This window comes from Cavia porcellus, unplaced genomic scaffold (assembly GCF_034190915.1).
Source record: "Cavia porcellus strain 051 isolate PalLab524CR breed Dunkin Hartley unplaced genomic scaffold, mCavPor4.1 scaffold_7, whole genome shotgun sequence".
In the NCBI taxonomy this organism is placed as follows: Eukaryota; Metazoa; Chordata; class Mammalia; order Rodentia; family Caviidae; genus Cavia; species Cavia porcellus.
The window spans coordinates 66,621,333-66,641,799 of record NW_026947490.1 but is presented as its reverse complement, the minus strand read 5'-3'; the positions used below and the strand labels follow the sequence as shown (position 1 = coordinate 66,641,799).

The window sequence follows — 20,467 nt, the reverse complement described above, 5'->3', positions numbered from 1 at the left end:
ATGATTGGGAAAAATTGTTCATGCAAGCAAGATCTGACCTAAATCCTTTTTATAACTTAATAATCTATAGAAAATGTTCTAAGATTTGAACAGGGAAGACAAATGTAAAGTCCAACTCTGGTTTTTATAGAATTAAGTATACATCTATCAGACATTTCATTGTTGTGATACTTAGTTCCCCCATTCCAAGAACTTCTCTTGCCCATGACCTTCTCCTTTCACAGAAGAACAGGAGCAGCCATCTTGTTTGTGTGTCATGTGACCCAAAGGCAGCCAATCCATGTAAGTATGGAAGAGGCTTAGAAAGAAATTCATAGCTAGAGATATGGATGTTTGACATTTACCATACACCTGCAGAAAAGTGCTGTGATCAGATGAGCTAAGGGTGGATTTGTTACTCAGGCTCCATGGGAAAGCTGAGCGTGTAGCGGAGGGTGAATAACAAAGCCAGGCAGACCAGTCAGATTCTTCTCTTAGAAATTTTGCTCACTAGAAACTTAAGTCCACTGAAATGAACAGCTCCAAAGTTCAATTCTACCTTTCTGGTCTCTGCTGTCTGATAGCCAGAAGCTCCTATAATACTCCTTCTCCTGACCTACTAGCAAAGTAAGTGAGACCCATGCAGCACAGAGGTCTGCAAAGGTGAGCTTCACTCTGGTTAATGGCCCTGGCTTCACCGGAGTCAGAGCATGAAGGTCTAGAAGCAGAGGGGGGAACCCTTTACTGTCCCTCACTCTTACTCTTTCTATTTCTGTAACATCAAATAAAATGCCAAGTTTCAGTGCACTCAAAAGAAACCACTGTGACTATCCTTTACTGCTGTGCACTTAGGAACACTGGCCATGACTGTTTTGTCCTGCATGTCTCTAGTTTGGGCCCAAGAATCAGACCCACCATTCTCCTGAGTATCACCAAGGTGACAGGCCAGCTGCACCTCAGACACAACTACTTTGAAGACAGACGTGCTGTTGTCTGTGGCCGTTTAATGCAGTAGCATAAAGGGGGCCTGTTGCCATTGGCCAGTCATGACAGAGTCAACCCCTCTGATTGATGGCTTCAGAGCCAGTGCATCTCAGCGCTCCTCAGGATAATTTACTGATCCTGCTGTCAGGTCAGAGCAGTCAGCTGCTTCCCCCAAAGCAGCAGCCTTTATCCAGGATTGAGCCTTCGGAGCAGCCAATTCCATTGCCGTCATAGGCCTGACACTAAATGGTAGTTCTGTGCTGCTGCTGCTGCTGCGTTGAAAGAAAAAAAGAAAGGGAGAAAGAGAAAAAGAGAGAAAACTTTTATCTTGCCCTTAAGGATTGCAAAGTGCCCTCTCAATTCAGGTGCTTGCCTTTCTACCATTCCAATCTGGCTCTGCATGTTGCATGAAGTGACAGACACAGGTGAGGTCCCTGCAGAGGGACTCTAAGATTTACCAGGTAATAGGCTTCATATACACATGGTTTGTGTGTGTGTGTGTGTGTGTGTGTGTGTGTGCGAGGGGGGAGCTACTGGAATTTCAGAGGAAAAGAAAGTCTTTAGTGACTAAATTTGGAAAAACATGGAATGCAAATCAAAACCATGAGACACCACTTCACACCCACTAAGGTGGATGCTTAAAAAACAATACACAACAAAATAACAAGCGTTGGCAAGAATGTGGAGCAATTAGAACCCTTGTTCATTGCTGGTGGGAATGTGGAATGATGCAGCTCCTGTGGAAAAGTGTTTGTTCAGGTCACCGAAAAGTTAGGCATGGAACTACCATGTGATTCAGCAATTCCACTTCTGGGGGTATACCTAAAAAACTGAAAGCAGTAACTCAAAAGAGTTATCTGACATCCGTGTTCATAGAAGCATTGTTCACAATAGCCAGAAATAGAAATCCACTCATGCCCATTCATAGATAAATGGATGAGCAAGATGGTAGTCTACACAAAAAGGATGATAGAGTAGTCTTTAAAAGGAAGGAAATTCTGACACGTGTCACAGAGTGGATGACCCTTGGGGGCATTACCCTAGGGAAAATAAGTTAGTTACAAAGTGAGAAATGTGCTGGTTCACTTGTGTGAGGTACTGCAAATAAATATCTTTATAAACAGAACATTAAATAGAATTTTTCCAGGGCTGAGTGAAAATGAGCCTGGGAATTATTGACAAATAAATGCAGAGCTTCCGTTTGAGCCGAAGATAGTGTGCTAGACATGGACACGGATGAAGGATGCAAACACAGTAAATGTATTTAGTGTCATGAAAATGCGTGGTCAAAATGATTAAAGTGGTAAGGAAGGAAGAGGAGGATGGTGGTGGGGAAGAAAAGAATGAAAAGATACTTGGCCTTTGCTGAACTTTTGCCAAGGGTTTCGGAGGCTCAGGTCAATATGCCAGCTCTCTTACGTCCTGAGGTTTATAAATACATTGCTATGTTACAGCAGGGAAATCTAGATGCTCTGGTCCTCTGGTTGTGGACCACAGGCCATCTTGCAGTAGCACTGTAACACGCTCCAGAATCCCAAATGTCTTCACCTATTTTTCCAACCCCACTCTGACATGTGTCCATTTTTTTTGTGCCCCCTACCTCGCCCCAGTAAGGAAGTTCTGCTGCGGAGCATGTCTTCTCCTCTCCCTGGGAACCTTTTCAAAACAATAAAGCTTAAAACGTAGGCCGATGCATCCAGCTTTCCCTGCTGGGTCCCGCAGCCTGTGATGGTCTTCTGTTTCCTTCTGCCCTTGACAAGCCTGGTGGCTTTGCACAGGTACTGACTTGGATTCCTGTGAAGTTGAGATAAAGTGCTGCCTGTCCCTCCCCTCTCACCAGACACTAACGATCATCTGTGCCATGCTACCCGTGTCCCTACACTGTCCTGACCACACAGAGATTTCCCTCCGTTCGCAGTGTCACTGCAGAATTAGGAAAGGGACAACTAGCCGTGCTAGCGCCCCACTCAACCCATGCTGGAAAGGGAAGGTTTTCCAATACCTGGCTTGACACACCACCCTGGAGAGCTAAGATCTGACGCTGGCTTTCGTTGTGCATTCTGTGTCAGTAATATCTGTACAATGTGAATAGGTTGATGGCATAAAAATGCTGCTGTTCTCACTCTAGAAAGAAATACCGTCCCTGTGTGGTTTCTGCATAAGCCCTATATTAGTTGGCTCTCCACCACTATAGCAAAACTCCTGAGATAATTAACTTATAAAGAGAAGAGGTTTAGCCTGACTCCAATCCTGGAGAGATTTTATCCTGTCTAAATGCTGTAATATATATATCCAAGTTCCCACTAATCAAAATGATGCCCAGACTGGTTTTGACAAATATAGTACATATTGTTGTTCATATATAAAAACTTGAGTTTATTTGCCAAAACAATGTATTATTAATATGGTTCTCATAAGTTATCAAATTTAGAGATGATTTTAACTAAAGTTAGAAGGCTTTATGAAAAAATGTTAGACTCCATCAATAAAAAGACCTAAGAACCAATAGGATACAATTTCTGTAACTTAGAAACAGTTCCTAAACTTACCTGTCAACGCTAATGCTCATGCTTTGATTATAATGCTTTTGTATACAAACTTTGATTAGACATACTTTGATTAAAGTTTGTTATTGCCTAAAAGGTACAAAACCCCAAGGCGGCATACAGATAAAATAACAAATATGCTAGATTCCTTTAGATTTCTTTTACTGGGATCCACCAGATCTTGTCCAGAGAGATGGTTATGTGACACCTGTTGATGCCTTAAGTGACACTGCAGCTGGTCTCTCTCCTAAATAAAGAAATAAAATTAATAAGACAGGCTGCCCTCCAAACTTGGATGACAGGAGACATTCTAACAACACAGGAGGTATTTATGCAATTGTGAAAACTAAATGTGTGGACATTCCTGATCCTTCTGCTAATATCTCAATTAACTGTTCAAGATATTAGATAACAAATCAATGACATGGCAGATTCTAAAATTTCCTGGCTCTTATCCTTATCCTCATTATGGGAAGCCATTACCAGCTCTGCTTGGTGAAAATCTTTGTTAACTGTACTCATAATTATCCTGTCGATTCTGTTATTTGGCTGATGTGTACTGAATTGTTTCTTTGGCTTTGTCTCCTTGAGACATAAAGCTCTACACCTACCCAAGATGACCATGTCTAGTCTCTACTGAGGGCCACTAGTTAGAAGCTCTGCAGAGTAACCCTGACTGCCGCCCAACAACTTCAAACCCCTTCAGCCTGAAGAAGCCTTATCAGGCAGTCAGACAGGGGTGGATCCTCAAAGGAGCCAGTGCATAAGCTCAGATACCTGGTAACTGCAGGGGAAACAGACACCTCCTGCTGTGGGCCAGATCTCAAGACAAAAGGCAAAATAAATACAAGCAACACCCTGAGTATAAACATCAGGGATCCATACTCTAAATAGGTATGGATCGCTTTGAGGAAGCCAGGAGCCACCATCCCAACCCCCTCCAGGGGGTCACCGCTCCGTAAGAATGGCTGTTTACTATGTGATTGGCTTCCTCATTTGTCCCTGATTTGTTCAAATTTACTTGAATGATTAATCTTATTGGTTGACCATACTTTTGTCCCACCTCAAGCCCATCTACCTTGTGAGTTTCCAGTTTTCGCCACCTTGAACCCATCTCATCTCATGATTTTACTCTATAAAAATCCCTAGAAAAGACAAGAGTCTTTGTCAACCCACTCAGGACCACTTCTGTCTCTCTCAAACAGAAGCTTTCTTTCTCTTAATAAATATATTCTACTCTTAAAAAATATAAAAATAAAAATAGAAGAAGAGGTTTATTTTGGGTCATGGCTTTAGAGGTTGTAGCCCATAATGAATCAGCCCTGTTGCTTTGGGCCTGTATTGAGATAGCACAATAGTAATATGTGGCAGAGAAAACTACTCACATCACAGACCAGGGAGGGGAAGGGAAGAAGAGGAAAGGGCTGAGATCTCACTACTCAAACTTAGATGCATGCCCATGACTTCAGGACTCCCACTAGGCCCCACCCCAATGTTCCCACCAAATCCAGACCTTTAACTAATGGGCCCTTGAGGGACACGTGATCTAAACCAGCACAGGTACCAGATGCTCGGAAGGGCCCCATTTGAGCCACATTAATAAACTGGAAGTGAAAACAAGCATGCCCCTGGAAGCGGCAGGTTAACTCCAGGTGTTCTCTGGAGCTCTTTGATTTGGAGCAAGTGACAGTGCTTGTAGGAAAGCGCTGTAATATGATGAAGATACAAGGGTGGCAGCTGCAGAAGGCACTGTAGACACAAAGCACCTGTGCCTGAATAATTCCGAGGGACTTATTCGCCCTTTCACAGATATTAGCAGAACAGATACAAACCATCCTCGGCTCCAATACACACCCCTCCTGCAATGCTGCTCTGTCATCTGACAGCACAATCCTGACAGGTCGGCATCTGCTTATGTGGTCGGCATCTGCACATGGTGACGGGCATTCCTCATGCGACACCGGCTGCACTTCCCATGGGTATTTTTATCCAGAATGAATGTTGGTTCTTGGGGCAGGTTAAGGGTGCAGCTTTGGGTCCATAACTAACCAGTGGCATAAACTGTGAGCTCTGTCTCCTTAGCTAACCTTTGCCCACCTCTTAAAGGACAAGCATCCAGATTCATTAGTACTGACCCAAATATTAAATCAATTAGGCCATTCTATCAAATTGTGTCAAGTGTGTCAAGTGTGGTCAGACCACAGATTAGTGACAAACAGCAGGTTGCTGCTAAAACCATATTGAAAGCAGCATGTAAGCAGTCTGTTATGAGCTTGTCTACCACAGGCTTCCTCCCTACCTCCTGGGACATCTGTGATTGCTTCGTATCCTCACAATCAAAGCATGCTCACTCCCTCCAGAGAGAATGGTGAGAGTTGAGTATGGCAGCTCGTGTCTATAATTCCTGTGCTCAGGAAGCTGACGATCAGGAGGGTCGGAGGCCAGCCTGGGCAAGAACATGGACAAGTGAGATGCTTCCTAGAAATCTGCATAGATTTCTGGTTTGCGCAGTCAAAATTTAATAAAATGAGGCCTTTAAAATCTGGTCTAGTTGGGTATGGTGGTGCATGCCTGCAATCTCAGCACTTGGGAAACTGAGAAAAGAGAATCCCTATGAGTTTGAGGCAAGTCTGGGCTACATAGTGAGTTCAAGGCCAGCCTGAACTGCAGAGCAAGACCTTGATTCAAAAAACAAATGAAGACAAAGAAAAAACAAGAAGCCTCCATGCATAAGTAACCACACGTGGGATTTCATGTAAAGGGAAGGGGGGGCGTGATAGGCAATGAACACTACATGACCTCCTCCACTGGCAGCCTCCTCACTATCACACTGTGTAATAACGCCTACATCTTCTCTGGGTTCTTCTTCCACGTGGGCATCAATGGCAGCTGGAGGCCAGCACAGCTGCCAGTTCGGTCGCCTTTCCCTGAAAATCACTGCCATTGTCTACTGGGATGGATACAGAATTTTGTTGACCAGCCATCCCCCTCTGCACGGCCACTGATACTATGTGTGTGGAGCTGAGAGCATATGGAAGCCCAATGGACAGCTTGGCTCTTTCGGCTGATCCGGCTAGAGATTCTGGTTCAAGATTCTTTTTCTGTTGTTGTTGTTCAAGATTCTTGAACCTCAAATTGCTATGACTTTCGATGAGTGTGTAACATGGTCACATTACTTTCCGCCTGGCCAGTTGCCCCTGTTTGGAATTCTCCCATTAAATTTGGAAGCAAAAGGGGTGGGGATTTAGCTCAGTGGCATAAGCACCTGCCTTGCAAGTGCAAGGTCATGAGTTCAATCCCAAGGACCGCAAAAAAAAAAAAAAAAAAAAAAAAAAAAAAAAGAAGAAGAAGAAAATTGGAAGCAAAAGAAGAATGGCAATAATGTACTGTCCTAGCCACAGCTACAGTGTGGATCAATATCCAACAAAGAGCTGTACGATGTTAACATCCTCCTGTGTGCCTCAGAACATACTCGCGGAGTATCAGATGATTCTTCTGACCACAATATTTTTTGTGAATATTTCCAATGCACTTATTTACCCCATTTCTGGGTGTAAACTACTTTTCTAAACTCCAAAAGTTGGTTTTAATTTCCTTCTTTGCATGCAAGCGACACACACACACACACACACACACACACACACACACAGAGCCATGTGCTCAGATTAAACGCTAAGACTGCATTTCACATTAACTAAGAATCCTATTGTTAAAGTCTTCCCTTAAATCTTGTTCTCTCCGGGTTCTGTGGCAGAATGAAGGTAGCTTCTATTGACTAAATACTTTATGGTACTACAATAGCTGTACAAGGTTCTACTTATTTACCTTAACTTGGAAAGGCACATATTCTTTGCACAACTATTCTCCTGGGAGAAAAGAAAGAAGAAAGGAAGAAAGGAAGAGAGGAAGAAAGAAAGAAAGAAAGAAAGAAAGAAAGAAAGAAAGAAAGAAAGAGGAGGAAGGAAGGGAACCTCAGGTTTACTGTGCAGTGAAAAGGCTAAGCGGAAAGGCTCTTCCAAAAATCTGCTAATTGTGTTATCTCTCTGTGAGTTTCCCTGTAACAAGCAAACGAGTATAGTTCATGTAGTTAACTGAAGGAGTTTCCTCCCATGGTTCTCAGCCAATGCGGGGACCCGGGAGATGGGAGCCACCTCTCATTTGCAGAAGGCTGGGATGGGCCAGGTGCTCTCCATACTCCCATCCATTCACTTCTGGTCTTCAAAAAGGCTGCAGCACAAGCAGAGACTCAGTACTGACTGCTTCACAAAGTATCTCACTCCATCACCATCGCCAGACTCTGGTTTGTCTTCATATCAGAAACAGGCTCAGAGAAGTGAATCGATTTGCCTAAAGCAAGACAATCAGTCTCGCTTGGGCAGCACTGAGATCCAGCCCAGGTCTGTCTGATTCCAAGGCCTGTACGCTTCTCCCTCAAGGTACTGTCACCTTCTGACAAGCAGGGCGGTTGGATAGTTGTGAACACAGTTAGCTTTCCAAACAGGCACTAAGTGCTTTCTGGTTAATAAGGTTTACAGAGTGAGTCACATGTCACTCAGAGCCTCTGCTAGAGTCTTCTTATCCGGATTGATCGTGAGCCTTGGCTCTCAAACTTCGGTACCCAGTGGAATCACAGAATCTGTTTAAAACTGCAGATGTCTGGGTTCCACCCTAGGTTTCTGGCCAATAGCATCTAAGCATTGCTTTTTTTTCTCCAAAAATAGTTCATAAAATTAGTGATTCATGATTTAATAGATTCAGAGAATGTCATTTCCAGTCTTTGTGGTTTATCTCGTGAATGGCAGGCGTCACCAGGCCTCCTGCCATTAGGAAACCTACGATCTGGTGTGACAAGAGAGATCCTCATACATCCAGGTGTGCTGTAGGAAGGCACACACTTGAACTGATATACCACTAGGAATCGTGTCAAATACAGCAGGGAACACAAAGCAAATCATAGAAACTGGAAAATGAGGGTGTTAAATAAACACACGACTGAGCAGCAGTGCATATGGACTGTCAGCTAAGGGTATTTCATAGCCTTTAATTTAAACACCAAGATAGCGCTTTAGGTCACCCACGTTTCATGAGAAAGGACAGAGCATTCTGTTTCACAAAGCAATGACGTCCTGGCATCTGTGGGAGTCCTTTTATTAAGTTTACATAAGTGTTTCAAATCTACATGAAATCTTGACTGTCTTTTTGGCTCTTAAATACACTTCCTTAAGCATAATGAGTAAGACCTTAAAACAGAGGGGCTGGAATTTTTTGCATATCATGTGCAAAGGCCCTGAGTTCAGTTCCCGGTGCTGCCAAAATAAATAAATTAAAAACTTTAAACTTAGATCTCAGCAAATGGCTGTCACATTTATCATCCTGCAGTTACTTCAGCACTGGATGACTGTGTCCCCACAGCTGTCAGTGTGACTCACTGCTGGGTGTTATGGATTAAAAACTGGTGGTCACCTTAACACCAGCTGAGTTGAATCAGTGTGGTGCTAAGCATAGATGCTCCACCTGAGGAAAGTTGCCAGCATAAATAGATACATGGAGAAGGAGAAGGAGGTGTTATGGGTTTCTCCTGTGTGTTGCTATTTGAGCCGTTGATTCTCCTGGAGGAGCTTATCATGACTAGCTTCCCCAGTGTGAGGTCCATCATTGTCATCAGAGGACCTCGGGACCTTGTTGGTGAGGGTGGCTGTGGTTCACTTTGGGGGAGCTCTGGTTCTTACATTGAGCATCGCTTCCTGGCCCTGGAGGGAAAGACATGTGCCGTTTAATTTCCAGGACAAACTCGTCATGCTGGCTTTCTGGCATGTACTCGACTGTTCTTATTGTTGGAGGAGTTTGGGGTCGCCGTGGCGCTGAGGATGGCTGTGGTGGTTTTCAGGGCAGCCCTTGTCTTTATTATGAACATGACTTCTCAACTCCAGTGTAGAACCCTCAACCTACCAGCACAGCTCCTTCACCCTGGTAGCACAGACTTTCTAGCGTCCACCGCTGACCTTTGGGCCTTCCCAGAGTGGATCCATAAAACAGACTGGTGTGAGTCTTCTTTCTCCGGGCCTCTAGACCTCCAGTTAGACTCGTGGGAAGCATTGTCATGAGGTCTGTGTCTTCATCTGGACTCATGCAGGACATTGCTGGGGGATTCAGGCCCTTGGCTGAATATTCTGGGTCTTTAGTGTTGTGGACGGTTCCTTGTACTTCCTGTGTTTTACTCTGGGTGACCACCATAAATAATATAAATTCTGTGTCCTGTGATTATAATTGTTCTCCTCACAACCCCTGACTACAACACTGGACATCTTCCAGCCTTCCCACAGCTCATTAGGAAAGATGGGAGCTATAAAAATAATAATATTGGAACAATGCATTGTGAGGTAGTGGCAAAGAATTAGTAACTGAGAAGTGTTCTATGTTTTTATCAACCTTGGAAAATATGAAATCCATCACAACTCCATATTTAGAGGTGTCTCCTGACAAACAGGTGACAGAACAAACAGATGGCCCTTGGGCACAATAAAACCGTGTTCCCTAAAAAAAGATGTGCATTCTGTTTACGAATGGCATCTGTTCTAAGAATATATCATGTTATGACCCTGGTGTATGCTGTACAGAGAGGGAAAAAGAGTAGGGTGGATTTAATACAACATCTGTGACTGCTTAGTTACGGTAATCGCCAGATATTTAGTGGTTTCAGTTAAAAGTTCTAATTCACATTCCAGGCATCAAGACCTATAGGGGAGACTGTGTAGATGGAGTCTTGTCTATCCATTTACTTGAGGAAACTAAAAAGCACATGCAATTCCCTGCCGACCTGAAACCTGCGTTCAGTGCCTGCTTGCATGAGGGTGTCCACACACAGATGCAGGCTGTAGAAATGGAGCGCCCTGCAGGACCTTATCAGTGATGATTGGGAAAAATGCACTGAATTGTCAAGGGAGCATGTGTGGATGATACAGCCAAGGAAACATTGCTGCTGTTACATTGTTACCCGGAGCTTAGAGACACTATTTCTGCTCCATAAGACAATGGGTTTGCACTGTCACTGTTATTTTTCCACTATTGCTGATGAAAGCTGCCTTTCATTTGATTTATTATCTTTGCTTGGTCATATTTCATATCTGGTATTTGCCTTTCCACAAACAAGTAATCATTCTGTTTGGTCTCTCTTGTTTGCATGTCATTTGCTTTTAGAAGGATTGATTTTTGCTGGATTAAACAGAATGTGTAAATAGCATGCTTGATCTGCATATCACCCAGATACAGAAAAGGCCAGGACAGTAAGCTGTGCTTAAGGTAGAACCTGGACAAAGCAAAAGCAGATCTCAGACACACCAAGACAAGGAATTCAAAAAATCTAGACATTTTTTTAAAAGTGTTGACCTATCTATCCATCCATCCATCCATCCATCCATCCACCTTCTTTGGCCCTCAGCTAACTCCTTGGATCCCAATCCTATAGTGAGAATTTATACCTCAGCCACACAGTGTATTTAGGTGACCAATTTTACTTCAGAGGCATTCAGCTCCCCAGTTCAATGGGTAGCTCTTTCATCTTCCTGTCCAAATGCGTGGTCCTACGTTGTGTAAACAGTGGGACTGGCGGGTGCCTAGATCTTAAGAGAGGAGGTTTCTGCATTTGTTTCTTGTTGCTGGAGACTGAATCCAGGGCCTTGAATATGCTCTAGTGTTGGGTTGACTTGATGTAGGAGAACTATTGGCCTCTTTTGTGAGAGTTAGAAAAAAAGATAGCTTAGTTTGGGCTCTGAGTACTTTGGCTGTTAGTCTGAGCCTGTGATTAATGAATGTCCCATACACAAATACAGAACCTAAGCAAACACATTTAGGACATGGACAAGCAACCCCTTCCACCAGCATTCAGAATCTAGTAGCCAAACCCAAACTGTATACTGATAAAGCAATTAACAGCTTGTTATAGTTCAGATTTTAAATGCCCCCAAGGCTCTCTTGTTAAAGACTCAGGCAGAGGCGAGTGGTAGAACCTTTAGGAGGTGGGGCTTTGTGGGGGAAAGTTAAGTCACTGGGGGCGTGGACTCTGGTCTGTCTTTGGGGGTGGGTTCCCGGCTGCCATAAAGTGAGCATCTTTAGTGTCCCATGACCTTCTGCCTCGCAGAAGCAACAGAGCTAACCTGCCCCAGACAGAACCTCTAAAAATATAAGCCAAAACAAGAGACTTCTTGCTGACTACCTCAGGTGTTTTGTCACAGTGACAGAAGACTGACAAACAGCTTAACAAAGGTGATGGAAATTTTAGAGAGGCAGACAAGTAATGAGATGGAACATTTTCTTGAATGGGAGATTTAATATTTTCTTCAATACCTAACTAGAATAACTGCTTCAAATCATATAGCCCTGTGGCTAAATTCTACCCATGTGCTCATGGAAGGACACAAACCAAGGTCAAGCTGACCATCTGGCCCATAACAGAAGATAAATAAAGGGCAGTTCTCACCACTGCCTCCTTCCTTCATGATAACTTTGTGTTGTCAGCCACTGCGGAGTTAATGTAGGCTGGTTCCACCACCCTTTTTTCAAATGGAAGCATTCTTTTTGCAATTAATATTGATAACCAACTTGGTTCATGGTGTTCACTTTTGTGGTATTGTTTGTTTTGTTTTGGTAGAGTTTGTTCTTTTAGTGCTGGGGATGGAAACAGGGCCTCACATGCTGGGCAAGTGCTCTATCACTGAGCCATATTCCCTGTTCTGTTGTTCATTTATTTTCTGTTAAAAAATAAAACACACAGGGTTAAGAGATCACCTGGATTTCTTTTGGCTGATTCTTGTAATGTGTGAAGAGGTGGCACAGGGGTATTGAGGTCTGGATCCTTCTGGTATGGGCTGTATCTCTGTCTGCAAGGATGGGATTTCAGCCAGCCACCGCCATTCCCAAGAAGCATCACCACTCAAGGGTTTTCCTTATGACTCTAGCAGAGTTGCAGCCTGCAGGATGGGGCTGTTTGGGCTATCCTTCCCACCAGTAGATCTTTGGTGAGGATCAGAGGCAATGGGGCCTGCGAGGGAGACAAAAGTTGTTTCCCATCAATGTATAGCCTTACATGAGGAAATACTAACACCAAAATCATACAGCCTGATGATTAAAAATGATTTTTCTCATGCAATAACCATGCAGATTTCAGCTCCTTAATCTGAAGATATATGATTGACAAATGTTTCATCTTTTTTATTTGATCCCAAGATTGTAAATTTTCAGTCCCCCCAGTCCGTAGTTACTGAGCATCTGGTTCACTTGACTCATAGAGGACTCTGCTGTCAGTCCTTAGTACCCCACAATGGTATCAGTGACTACTATGTTTGGGGTGTGTATTGTGTACACCCCTTTTGTTATACTGCTGCCCCATTATCTCCATATCTCATGCTGAATCCTTGCTTTTCAAGTTTTACTGTGTGTAGGAATCATCTAGACAGTTACTTTTGGAATCTCACCCACAGAACTGGAAATTCTGATCAAATCTATTGATGAAGAGGCCCAAGAATCTAATAGTCAAATCCCCTCATTGATTCTGAAATAGTTGGCTCATACAATATATTTTGGGAAAGGTTTTTAATCACGGTTGAAACCAATTACACAGTATGGTCACTAAATTAATATAAAGCACTGAAATATCCAAAAGCAAATTTTATTAGCACTTGTTAATCCTTTCTAGGTTTTTATAGCTATTATTGTTTTCTTTCTAGAAAAAGTCAACAAGAGGGATCTCAAGGTGCTTTCAAGAACATTAATCTTTTTCTTAAATATAAGAACTAGCATTGTTTTTACGAACTAAGGGAAAAATATCAGAGAATGTTTAAATCAGCTAAAAGAAACTTTATTGGCATCAGAGCAGGACTCTAGAAGAAAAAGAGCAGAGGCTTGTTCTAGTCCTTTGAAAAAGCAGTACATTGTTTCTTTTTAATTTTTTCCTTAAGCAGGATCATTTTTCCTGTGCTCACTCAACATCTGCCCTGATGACTCAATAATCCACGTTCTTTCCTGAATCTGTGAAATCCCTTCCCAGGACTCAGGAAGGCGGGGGGACACTGGGCATCTGCTGTGCTAGATTTCCAAGACTACTGTGCTAAAAGTTGCTTCCAAATGTATTTTATACTTCATATTATTATAATGATAGGCATTTTCTTCTCGGGTTCAAACCTCCCAACACCAAACAGGCAGAATGAGGGGCTGGAGTTGCGGGAATGTGGGTGGTGATTTGGAGAGGAGGAGGTTAGCAGAAGAAAACTGGAAGCCTCTTGTGGTCAAAAGAAAACATACACAGCTGTTTTCTGAGCTACAGTGACCTGACTTATGAAGAAATGTTCTATTTCCTAAAAATTTAACCATAAACACAGGTGTATATATATATATATATGAAACACATAGTTTGCGTGTGTGCACAGATAGGCATGTATAGATGCCTCTTTCCACATCTGCTGTTGCCACCCCAAGTCTACACCCTGGTGCCAGTGTGGAAACTGCCAGTGGATTTTCTCACTACCTTTCAATTTCATTTGTCTTCATACATTTATAACTTAAATAATCACCCACTCATCCTCAGGCAGCTTTTCAACCTCACCCTCCTTTCTCATCATAATTCTAATCCAGATCTTCAGAAAACCCTTCACCTCTCCCCTGACTTCCATGACCATCACTATCTTCTGTCTCCGTGTCTTCATTCATGTTCTTAAGGCTTTCATGGCTGGAAGGCAATAGAGTAGGAGTGGTGTACATAAGTGCTGAGCAAAGAGAGAAGCTGAATGTTCTGAAACAAGGTCACGGTGATAAAGAGCTGGGTCAAGAAACCCTTACAATTATGCAGTCACCTTCTTTTGACTCCAATGTTTCAATTCATTACTTTCCCCTAATTAAGTCTGTCTTGTCAACCTTTCTGCTAGAACAGAATTTGTTTGGTTAAGCTTCTTTCCTAATATTACATCAATGTTTTCTTCTGCAACTCTACAGCATTTTAGCTGCATTATAAAACGTGTGGGACTGACCCAGAAACCAAGAGCATGACATTGTTCTATGGGGAAACAAGGCCTAGTCTTAATTCACAAGCTGATAAATCTGCTTGCAGGAACATCTGGCTCCAGATGTGTCTGAAATGTAAATAAGCAGATAGATATATATGTGCAGCCTCTGTATTTTACATATGTACACACATAGCCGTGTATGTAAGTACTTTTATGTTTTTAGAAAGGGTGCATATAGGCGGCCCACAGCCCCAAAGTTATTTCACAGCACTGGCAAACCGAGGAGAGCCAGGAACTGCATGCCACTGGAGTGACCCATCCTTGAAAGATGCTTTTATCACAAGAAGTCATTAATAACTAACTTCCCACAAAAGTCTGTGTTTCATTTTACTTTCAAAAATCTTTCCCCTGCCTGGAGATAATGTTCGAGTCCAGACTGGCCGCACCCACTGTTCCTTTAGCAAGGTCCCCAGTTCTCCCTGGTAGGGCCAGCACAGACAGCACTGGCGGTTCTGATTCACAGGCGCAGCTACATTGCAGGCAGTCTTAACCAGGAGTCTGAGCTACACCAAGGGCTAAGGAGGCATCATTTCCATCAGCTCTCAGGACTCTTTCAGGGCCCAGCCTTGTTCTTATCCTCATTTTGCAGAAGAGAAAACTGAGGCCAACAGGAGTCACACATCTGGAAAGTGGTGAAAGCAGCCGAAGCGGGGACCCCAGCTGTGTGCTGCCTGAGCCCCCTCTGCTTCCTGCGCCATCTCTCTCACCTGGGCCTTTGAAGTCCTCTGATAGTGCTTGACACAGCAACTGCTACGTCACTCTCCTTTCCAGCATGGGGCTTTGTTAGCGTCACTGGATTCTGTCATGTTTAGATTTTGCTCCATAGATTTTAAAAAGCATTCATTGGTCTTACACTGGTAAGCACTGCAGGGCTAAACGGTGCTGGTCTGGTGGATGGAGGCAGCAAGCCCTGGACTCTAGACTTTTCGCTTAGCTGACAGATTCCCTCTTCTCTGCCCTCCATAGCAGGAGGAACACGGGCAGGCTGAGCTCTTATCCAACTCCCAGTGGTTTGTTTCTGCTCTTCCCACGGTCGCTGAGTGTATTTGTGAGTGCACACGATGCTGTGTCTGTCTATGGGAGCGTGAGCATGTCCCTGCAACCAGTGTTTGTGCATCTGTGTTCCTAAGTGTCCGTGCATCTCTGGACGTTCACACAAGACGCAGATGGCTCAAACACAAGTGACAGGAAGAGGACAGGGTGGCTAGCCCGCCTGTGCTTCTCTAGACTATCACTCAGAAGGCCTGGGAGGCTCCAGGGCCTGGTTCTTCTTCTCAGTGGCAGGAGACCCTCTGCCCTTCATAAGCGTGAGGGAGGCGGGGAGGTGGGTGGGGCGATCCTGGCGGAGGCGGGGCGAGCCGGAGATGGGCGGGGCGAGGCGGGATGGGCGGGCTGAGCCTATGTGGGTGGGGAGATCCGGTTGTGGGCGGGGCGGTGGGCGGGGCGAGCCGACGGCGCTCCGGGCATGCTCGGCCGCGGCGGCTGAGGCGGGGCGGGTCGCGCTGGTCCTGGGCTGGCCGGGCTACGGCGGCACGGCGTGGGGCAGCATGAGGGAGCCGCTCGGTAAGTCCCGGCGTGTCCCGCGCCTCCTACCCCACCGTCCCTCTGCCCACTCCCGCCGGACCCCGCAGCCTCGCCCGCAGCCCACGCGCCCGCCCCAACTTGCCCTTGGGTCGCGGCTCCCGTGGGGTCCCCCTCGGGGTCCGCAGCCGGGCGCCTGCGAGGCCGCGGGGTCCCGCTCCGGCCAGGGCTGCGCCGAGGCCCGCGGTGGGCACGGGCGGCCGGGCGGGGGTGCCTGGCGGCTCTTCGGAACCGGCAACCGGCTCCGAGCCCGGTCCGGGAGCCGCAGGCGGGATGGGGCCGCTCGCGCCCGCAGCCTGGGGCGCTCGCGGGGGACCCCCGCTCCCAGGGTGGCGCAGCTCGGCGCAGGTCCCGCCGCCCCGTATGGTCTCGAGCCCCCAGCCTGGTGTGCCAGGCGCCCTGGTTTGAGCGGGGTGCAGCACCCCGGCTGACAGCGCGGCTCTGCTGCCGCTACTGGCTTCTAATTGGGTTTTGAAAAGCCGCGATTTCACTAGCGGAAAAAAAATTCCAAGGGAGACTTCACCCCAGGGCCACCTGGCCGCGCCCCAGACCTGGCTCCCGGGGAGCGGGGTACTCGGAAACGCCCCTCTCGCTTGTCCCAGGACGTCCCAGGACCCGCACCCTCGCCGGTCGGGGGCGCCTGGCTTTGACTTTCCGAGATGTGGGGCTGGGTGGACCCCGTGCTCCCAAGCTTTTCTCGCGCGTGACAGTTTGATGGGATGTTTCCCACAGCTCTTGCTTTTTCCTTCTCTGGCTTTTGGGCTTTTCAGACTTCACAAGCAGACACATACCAGGAATTTGGGATGAGGGTTGGAAGACGGGAGAATTTTTGGGAGGGGAGGAAGAGAAGGGATTTTGGCAGACAGAAATGTTTCGCCAAAATAACATAAAAATAGGCCCAGTAGTGTAGGCTGAGCAGACAAGGGCTGAACAGGTAAAACTTTAGGAAAATGACTCCTTATGTCAGGTGGTTTTAAAATTTAAAATGACAAGATAACCCCGTGCAGCAACGCAAAAATGCACAAAGGTTTTTGGAAATTGTACGAAGACTGTTTCATAGTAGCCGTGTTGGTTTTCCCGTGTAAGTGGGAGTTTGGTAAATTCCTTTGGTTTTCCATTAGTTTGTGTGGGTTTGGATTTAATCATTCACTTTGGGACTGGGTGTCTGATTCCTAGTCATCAGCTGATTGTGCTTCCTGAATGTCTCCCCATTGCTCTGGGCAGCAGCAGGCTTCAAACTTTCCCTTGGGCTGCCTTGAGCTAGCAAATATTTGTGGGAGAAAGGCTTTTAATCTATTAGGCCTTCCTCCTGAAAAATTTTAGCCTTTGCTGCGAAGAGTGGAAGGTTAGGCCCTGGAGATTTGAGGAGACAGGGTGGATGCCGGAAGCCTGTTGGGAGGTGTGTGTCTTTCCACGCCCTCGGAATAAGAATGCCTGAGTGCCCACGTGCTGTGGAGGGCTTGCCATGCTCATCAGAGTTGTCTGATAAATACTTCATCTGAGAGACCACAGATTCCAGAGGCTTGTAGTGTGTTGTTCAGCAGTTGCAAAACATAGCTGGTGTTCCAAAGGTAGATAAGGAAAATAGTGTCCACTTTTTCACTCAAAGACAAATATGAAATGATTCTTGAGAGTAGTTCTTAAAATGCAATTTAAAGATCAATCCTTTCTTTATCTTCAGTAAAGAAAGCCCAGGAGCTGGTGGCTTCCCCAGTCCTCCTTGTCCTTGCTGGGAAAGCCTTCTGGTCGGGAAGAACAGTAAACACCAATCATGGTAGGAGGCCAGAGTTTCCCTCTTAATGAGCTTGGCTGGAGACTCCACAGTAATTAATCTGGGAGTTTAGAACACAGAGCGCTGGATTGAAACAATTGTCCTGTCTTGGATTTTGTTTTGATAAGCAATGACTATCTCTCAGTTCCTCTAAGCCTGGCCCCTGGCTACATTCTCTCCTGGTTCTCAGCAGATGTTTTTCACCTTTTGGATGGGAAGGGTTATCTGCCTCTTGGAAACCTTGTTACTGGGCTTTTCAGTGGGGTCTGCTGGCTGTGGAATGCAGAGGGACAGTCACTTGCTCAAGCCAGAAGCCCAGGGAAGGGCAGGTCACTCTGTCAGTATTTTCTATGTCCCCTTAAACACTAAGTAGGGAGGTAAAATATGGTAACTCGCCAGAATAAAACATCAACCATCTCGGTTTGAATTTGGGAAACGTTGTTTAAAATTTCTTTATGACTTTCTATAATTAAATGTATTTTTCAGCAACTTTCTGTATGTAGGTCATTGATTAGGAGCAGCCTGGCCTGGCTGACAGACTCATTATCAGACCACTAACTACCTTTAAATTCTCTGCTTATTAGTTAGCTCTCTATGGCAAACCTCCTAACGCAGGTTTCTTCGGTATGTAAGTGAAAGAATTTAGATGCCTTTATGAACAGGCACCAAGGTAGATTTCAAAGGGAAAGAAAGAGTGAAAGTAACTATATATAAAGAATAGTTGGAGACATGAAAACCAACTGTTGCTGCTGGTTATCTCTTGGCCTAGTGAGGTTATTAGGAGCTTTTTCTGTTTCTCTTAAGTACTGAATTTGGCAATGTTTACTTTTGAAATAATTTTATATGATTGTTATAATTAGAAAATAAAGGACAGTGGGAAAATTACATTAATAGGAACTGCAGCGTCTTCATGAAATCTTAGCTCTTTCAGTCTAAAGCTATTTTGAAACAGTGAACAAAATTAGTATGTTAGCAGTTTAACAAAGTATTTCAGAAATCTGGAGGACTTGATATATATGATGATAACAGAATAAGTTTCTAACCTGTTAAAAGTTTTAGTTATTTTTGTAAGTGGCCTCAAATTCCAGAGGATTTAAAAAAATCTTACCCAATTTGAGGCCTTTTTTAATGACTTATAACCTTTTGGAAATGTTAATGAGGTATTTAGGGTCTTATAAAAGTGGAGGGAAATAACCAAAGCACTAATTGTGTGACACAGAATATAGAGGTGAGAGAAAAACAAGGAGGAGGGTGTGTGTGTGTGTGTGTTCTCAGGCTAGTGTGGAAAGACTAGAACAGTCAGAGATAATACTTAAAATGAAGTGCATGCTGTTTAATATTTGGTACTTATCCCCCCTTCTTTCTCTTTGAACCCCTGCCTCAGCACTAACCTAACCTGGCAAATTTAATGGTTCAAGATCTTTCTGACCCAAATTTTAGACCCAAAATTTCCCATCTTTTTGTTTACCTTCCGTGATGCTTGCCTTTCTAAAATGATTGCTTCCTGCGGTAAAGATGCTGCTTCTGTCATACCGGGTCCTGCAAGTTGAGGGCCCTGGCAGAGCTGGTCATCACACTGCACGCGTGGAATGGTAGCAGCACTGGGTGGGGACTTGTCCCAGAACTTGGTGTGAAACCACGTGGTGTTAATTGAATAATAAAGGCTGGAAAGGGAAGTGGCACACAATTGTTCATAATAAAATACACAGTTTTACCATTAAAAAACAAGCTGCAGAAAGCATTAAAATCCCCATATCAGTTAGCAACATGACCCATCCTGGTGTGTTTCATGTCTTGGCTATTTACCTCTTGTTTAAATAAAGTGCTTTGTTATATGTTAATCATAACATTAGACCTAAAACTTGTCAGTTGAAGAAATATTTACACTGAGCTGCCAACAATTTGAGGGACCAATTACATATTAAGTATGGAATGTCAGAGAGTACAACTGAAAACTGGGAGATTTTTAAGGGGAGTAAGTGTCTTCTCGAGACTTCCAGAGTCCAGACGGCAGTCTTGAGTGGGTTTCCTCGGAGGATGTGGGGTGTCAGGCTCACCGGAAGCGAGACCGTCTCCACGGCACATGTGCGCTGGGGCAGTCTCAGGCCGTTTGTTCTCTTTGCCATTTTCTCTTTGATGGTTATTCCAAATATGTGATGCTTTCAAAGACACATTTTACTAACCTGACCGAAGCAACTCTTCATTTTCAAAGGTTTTATTTATTTTTTGCCTAGAACATAAATTAAAAATAATAAAAGAAAGCAACTAAGACTCATTCACGTATTATTGAAGCTTTTAAAAAACAATGTTTGTGGTTGATGAGGGCATAGCTAAGTATATTATAGACTGTATTATTTGCTAACATTTGCAACATTGTTATTAAATTACATTAATAAAACTTAGTTATAACTTAATATATGTTTATGAGTGTTGATTAATGACATAATTGACAAAATTATTGATAATTGATAAAATTCTGTTATATTAATAGATCTTAAACTGCTATTAATTGTGATGTATGTAGGTTATAGATACTTAAGCTAATACTGAGT

At 44.4% G+C, this 20,467-nt stretch overlaps 1 protein-coding gene and 1 long non-coding RNA gene across 3 annotated transcripts in view; one reads left to right on the top strand and one right to left on the bottom strand.

Moving 5' to 3' along the window:
• The window catches only part of Jcad (junctional cadherin 5 associated), an 85,023-nt gene that overhangs the window by 25,624 nt on the left and 38,932 nt on the right, over window positions 1-20,467 (top strand). Inside the window, exon 1 of one of the 2 annotated variants that reach the window (XM_003468716.5) lies at window positions 15,971-16,126. The exons of the other annotated variant lie outside the window; for it this stretch is intronic. The gene's annotated coding sequence lies outside the window, so the exon portion shown is untranslated. Of the gene's footprint in view, window positions 1-15,970; window positions 16,127-20,467 lie in introns of those variants that run through there. 2 annotated transcript variants of the gene reach the window in all.
• On the bottom strand, window positions 3,540-19,681 carry LOC134477012 (uncharacterized). Its single transcript, XR_010048885.1, has 3 exons — window positions 19,384-19,681; window positions 12,294-12,546; window positions 3,540-3,756 (listed from the first exon to the last, which is right to left on the bottom strand). It is a non-coding gene; the product is annotated as an uncharacterized LOC134477012 (long non-coding RNA).